The sequence below is a fragment of the Vanessa atalanta genome, chromosome 24 (genome assembly GCF_905147765.1).
Source record: "Vanessa atalanta chromosome 24, ilVanAtal1.2, whole genome shotgun sequence".
NCBI classification, from domain to species: Eukaryota; Metazoa; Arthropoda; class Insecta; order Lepidoptera; family Nymphalidae; genus Vanessa; species Vanessa atalanta.
This window is the reverse complement of record NC_061894.1, coordinates 894,705-901,241: the sequence shown is the minus strand read 5'-3', so window position 1 is coordinate 901,241 and position 6,537 is coordinate 894,705. Positions and strand designations below refer to the sequence as shown.

The 6,537-nt window shown below is 31.0% G+C and overlaps 1 protein-coding gene across 1 annotated transcript in view; it reads left to right on the top strand.

Moving 5' to 3' along the window:
• The first annotated feature begins 1,190 nt into the window (after positions 1 to 1,190).
• Positions 1,191 to 6,537, top strand: part of LOC125073272 — an 87,431-nt gene continuing 82,084 nt past the window's right edge. Inside the window, exon 1 of the mRNA XM_047684025.1 lies at positions 1,191 to 1,611. The gene's annotated coding sequence lies outside the window, so the exon portion shown is untranslated. The remainder of the gene's footprint in view (positions 1,612 to 6,537) is intronic.

The following is a 6,537-nucleotide window of genomic DNA, read 5'->3' as shown; positions in this document are numbered from 1 at the left end:
TTTTTAGCAGTTAGATTAGAATAAAAATGGTAGAGGTAGAGACGTAGTAGTATTTATGCACAAATATGCATACTACACTTGCTTATTGATTTTCAAAAATCTAACACTAGGTCGCGAAGACATATCTTAACCACGACAAAAAACCACGCGATAATTAACAAACTCAGCGAGTTGTAATTTTAAGTTTATCAATATTTAAAGATGTGGTAATTCACCATCAAGTGACTTAAGCGCGTCACCATAAAAACAAAATAACAATGGAATACCTTTATTGTTAAATTAATAAAACATTTCGTGACTGAATAACAACCTCTGGCCTAGGGCTTATTAAATAATGTCCAAGATGACAGATAACCCGGCCAATTGTTATTAGAATTGTTTGCGTGACACACGCCTTGATTTATGTTTTATTAGAATTGGGAATTGTGACTTTGTAAACTGGTTAAGTTGTATCATTAAGTCAATTATCGAAAGACTAACGAAAAATTTACGGCGATTACGACGTTATAGGAAAAATTGTTGTTACAATTACTACGAAAAAATTAACCAAAGAATATTTTGAACAGCCTGGGTAAATCCTGTTATCTATTAAAAGGCAAGCTCAAGAAAAAATGGTTTATTGAGCCTCTGAAGTGTATTTATTGCAAATTAATGACAAATTTATTTTTCCTATCATCTGGTCTGTCTTAATGGGTTTTAAAGGGTGCAAAGGGTGTAATAATCCCAGGCGCCGCACATGATGCTTGCCTCATCAATGATGGTCAAGTCTTGGAATAAAGGAGAAAGTGTCCAGAAGGAATTTAAAAAAAAAATCTAGGGCGTTGTTGTCCTTAAAACTATCTATCATTAAAAAGTTTTCTAGTAAGTGAGTTTAGCGAAATTATATAAGGCTCAACTAAATGGTTACTACTTTTACTTAATTGAAAAGAAGGCAGTCATTTAAAAGAAACTATAATTTATTTTTTGAAATTAAGCACTGATCTTTATTAAACTTGAGAACATAGCGCCTGTTCTCGGAAAGATAAGCTTTACACCTACTGATAATACTTAATTATGCATACATTGCCATTATATAGCATTGATCAGGTCCTAAGAGAACGAGATCATACTTAATGTATGTATTAAGTTATAATTGTCATTATAAAGGGCCTTGTAACGTCTCAAGTAGCGAACCGACATTACTATCATCAAGTCTAAACACAGCACCTTTTCCTCTACATTCGAGTAAAAACCGAGCACCGAGTCGTTTTCCTTGCAGTGCGGCCTCCTTCGGAATTATTCGCTAAGGCTTTTAGACTACGTAACATTCTCTCACTCGCGAATTTTAAACTCAAATCATTTAGTCGACCTCGAGGTACTGAGGGGAACGGTCGCTGGTTGCCGCCATCTTGTTTTGTAACTGTCAAACTGCGCGCCAATAGTGTTGTGTTAACTTTATAATGTCACATTAAAGTAAAGTGCTTTTGAGTGATTTTATTAAGCCGGTTGCGAGTTAAGTGTTTTTATTATTTTCTAGTGTAATATATAAATTTCAGTTCAGATATTTGTGCGTTGTGAGTGTTTTTGTTTTTTCATTCTTCCTAGAACTCTTATTGCCGGATACGTTTTAAGGTAAGTTATTTGTTTATATCTCGTTATAAATAGCGTGAAATTGAAAAAAAAAATAGGTATACACCTTAATTAATTTTCAAAGTACTGATAAATAATTTTTTAATAAAGATCAGAATGATGGTTAATTTGAAAAAAAAATAATAATTAAAAGACACTGTTTTTAAAGTAAAGACATATTTTTTTTTAAATCGTTATACTTGAAAATATTTTAATAACAATAAGTGTATGTATAAAAGGTTGTTTTTAAACTGATATCCGTAGTACAATAAATGATTGTAATTACACAATACGAATCGCTACTCTCGCCGTTCTAACCTTTCCGAACGAATTGAAAGTTATCTGTGGGTTTCTGCCTCATTTGCTCAGATTGACGTCATACCCTATAAATTGTTTATTTTGAAATAATAAAATTTTCACATAAGCTAATCTTAACAAAAAAGGAAAAGCTAGTATCCTGTATCCCATAGCTAGGATCAGCCAACTTCTGATGAGGTCTTTTTTTTGTTAAACGTTTTACGAACTAAATGAATAAATAATTTGTTAACCTTTGTTCTAATAGTATTTTTACGATACGAAAATTAAATGTTATTTTATAGATTTAATAAATAATGTACTTATACTATACTACTCGTAGGTAGTCGTTTTAATTAACAACTGTATTGTCTACATACATTTATAAAGAGTACTAAATTACAATGATCAGTGCCTTAAAACATATTAATTTAAAAAAATATTCTGATTCGAAAATCGATTGACTTTTTAAATTATGTACTCTTGAAGATTTTTATAATTGTCGATTTATTTATTAATTATATTTAATGATACTTTCATTAAATCGGAGACATTATTTTCATTTTTTTTTAAAGGATTTAAGGAAAGGGTATTTTATTTATATGCTGAATAAAAATATTACGAAATTATAAGTTTCTAAGTGTGCTATATGCATAGTTTTTTAGTACATCATTTGTGTTAATAATTCATAATGTTCAACAGCGAAGAAAAGTTTTAGTTTATTAGTATAGATAGATAGATAAAGATATAATTCTCACATAGTTCAAACACTGACAACGGACACCTGTAATACGATAGATTTATGTTTTAACGCATGTGCTATGTATCTGCTTACATGAATGTTCGCGTATATAATTCCTACCGGTGCGCGTTAAAACGCCTCTGAGACTTTTCAATATACAATAATGGAAACTTAGATTAGTTATATTTCCATATATATCACACAACAAAAGAATTAAAACAAATGAGCCATCTTTATTATCTTTGTGTGCGTGACAGCTGTGTTTGTTTGTGTTTGTTACTTTACTAGTATGTACTTAGTAGCCAATTATAGCCCACAATTTTTTTCGGCGAGTTCTCATCTTTGACAATATAGGTTCCTTACGTAGCCATACCTAGAAGTTTAAATAATCAAAGAATAGACATTTCAATAAATAAAAAAAAAATGGCTGTCAATCATAGGAGAAATAGGCACTGAACCATTTTGTCATTTTACTTTTTTTCGGCAAGTGACATTGGCGAAGTAATCTGTGCATGTGGCAAACAAAAGCCAAAAGACAAATAAAAGCCAAAATTAAAAAAAAAAAATTGTTGTCCTTACCGTTTTCGGCCACGGCTGCCAATCTCAGGGATACAAGTCAATGATGCAGGTCATATTACAATGTGTAAGCGCAAACACACTTTCGATCTCTATTCCGTCACTTCTAATCCGATGGGACGGTAAATCCGAACGACAAATAGTTAGAACTTCCAACCTGCAGAATCCGAGCTCCTTTTGAGAATATTTCGACAGAAAAAGTCAATAACTTTTATTAGCCAGGCCTGGGGCTTATTACCTTAACATCGGCCATCTTATATCTAGAAACTACACCAACGTGGCAATATAATTTTCTGTGGCAAGTGATCAAATATGTTTATTCTAGTTGATATATTACGTTCCAGGCCTAGCCAGATGTTCCGGTAGTTAGAGCTCATAAATCTTATGCGAATATTGCGGATTGAAAAAAAACGATGATTTGCGGGGTAAAAAAAAAACAAAGATATAACAACTTTTTATTAAAAATACTTCTTTTAGATACTGAACAAAGAAGGTTTTGTTTACAAAACCGTACAGTTTTTACACGATGTCTCAATTTAAGTTACGAAGATTGTTATGTCAAGCTTACAAATTAACAGACATTTAGTAACCATCTAAATAATTTGACAAAAGCGTAAAATGAAAGAGAAAAGTACGTAACACTCCACAGGAATTAATTAAAAAAATGTCTTTCGCGTAAACAATTAAACTCATAATTAAAATAATGTCTTGTTTTTGTCTGTTGAAAGTTTATTTTCTCAATTCAAAATTTATTTAATGTCACTTGTGTATAATTATATAGTTGTTTACCATATTTAAGATATTATTTTAAATTATATATGGTTGTAAAAAAAATATAGCAATTCAAGCATATTAAGGAACAGATTAAAAACTCTTACTTTACTTTTTAATCTGTGCAAATATTATACTGTACTGTATATTAACTGTTTGATGTTTTTTTAATTATCAATATTACCTCGCGACGAGCTCGTAAATTTAAATCCAATAATTTAATTTCTTTTTTTTTTTATTACAAACGTGTGAGTGACGAAAGTATTCCAAAGTTAAATCAATTCACTCAAAGATTACAACATAAGTTTAAATATATACATTATATATGTAATATATACATTATGTATGTACAGTTACACTGTAACTAAGCTGTGCCCGCGACTTCGTGCGTGTTGTTTGAATTTAAGTTATTTGGATATTGTAGCGTGATTTTATTTTTATTCTATAAATAATTCTAAAATAAAATAGCCTAAATTACTCCTTATTAAATTCGCTATCTGCCAGTGAATGTCCAGTCGAAATCGGTTTAGCCGTTCCAGAGATTAGCCGGAACAAACAGACAGACAGACAGACAAAAATTTTAAAAAATGTTATTTTGGTATATGTACCGTGTACACACATATGGATTTAGTAAAAATGGGTTATTTTAATATTACAAACAGGCACTCCAATTTTATTACATGTATAGATTAAACATTGTTTGTTTTATCGAGTCCAACATTTTTATTAGTACCTACTTACTCTTCATACATAGGTTTTCTTATCAAAAGATTTGTATCAAATATAAAGCCGACCCGAGATGACCCAGTAATTAGTTAAACAGGTAAACAGTAAGCACCGCTGATTTTTCGTATGTTTATTTGTATTTGGAATTAATTTTCATTTTTCCACACTAAATCTGATGTCGCGCCAAGCACAAGACATTTCTTAGTCGGCTCTTATGATCACCATAACAATACTTGTATAATTGATATTGGAACATCGATTTAAATTAAAATAGTTCTGACAATGACTTTCTTTTATTTCAGAACAGATCAAATCTGAAACGCTGATCAAAGCTAGATTTAATCATTTGACATTCGTGATTGGTCGATGCATCTGATGTCGCAATAGGTGACCAATGAGCGCTTAGTTAATTAGAATTTGAACAGTGTTACAAGAATTTTAAGTCTATATTTTTAAATAATTTTAATCACTTCTGACTTAAAATATAAAGACTGACTCACTCTTTAATTATAAACTACATCTGATTAAAAGGCCAGAAGAGAATCAGTAAAATTTTAATTAAAATGTCTATTATATCTTGTAATAGACAAAAATAAAAGAAACATCTAACCTTTAATATTAATAAATATATTTCAACATCGGCTCAACTATCAACTATCCTGGCTCATACTGTATAGTACATATATTATTACTGGGGTCAAGGGTTACTGAGCCAATGTAATTGGCGGACTAGACATAACCCCATGTTCACCACTCAAGATATTACAACAATTCTTCCAAGGCGATGCTTTATGAATATATTTGACAATATTCTGCCTGCGTATTCGCCTGCGTGTAAGGATGGGGGGGGGGGTCTTATTAAAGTGTTAGGTATTTTATATCTTTTTTATACTTCTGACGAGCTTTATGCGAAAGTTCATGAAGATCGTTTGACTAGTTAAAATATGGCGTAACAAACATACAAAATCATTTTCTCAATTATAATACTAGTACTAAAGTAGGATATTTTTAAATCGTTTATAAAGTTTCCGAGTCTGTCTGTGTGTATGAAATAAGACGTTCAAAGTCTCGATCATGCTGTGATGTGACGTTAATTGTATACCGGTTGATCTATCATAGCAGATTTCTTGCGAAAGTTTTATATTTATACTGGTTCATAATGTGCTTTTGTAAACTTACCAAAAACCTATCTCTAACATTCAGAGTCAGCACGTGGTAAATATACGAGAACATTTGCACATGATAAGCATTTGCTTGGTCATATCATCGTCATATGGTGCAACAATTTGTCCACAAACAGATTGACTTTCCTTCGCCACCATAATCCAATGGAATAACAAATTAAACTGGAGTGAGGCTCAATAAGATTACGTGCTTTCCATGGCACAATTTTAAGCTCCGGGCTTGAGCTATCGTTGACAGGAAAATCCCAATAATGTTTATTGGCTTGACCTGGGATTTCCAGAACCTAGGCTCTGTAGCCCTATAAGCCAGTCATTAGACCAAAACAATAGGGCACTATTTAAAAAACTATCTAGCAACGCGAAAACGTATAGTCAGCGCAAAAATATTTAATAAAAAAAAAGTATCAATCAAGCTAACATTAAATCCTTTAAATTATTTAAATAATATGATAATGATCAAAATAAGAAATAACATTATATTTGACATATAGGTTATAATACGTTCGTAGACGATAGATATACTTTTAAGAAATTTGATTTTAAAAACTTGCTGAACCCTTTATCACAATAAATATGGGCTGAAGATTTATTTAATCTTAACATAGGTTAAATTTAAACCGGAAAAGCCTCAGGAGA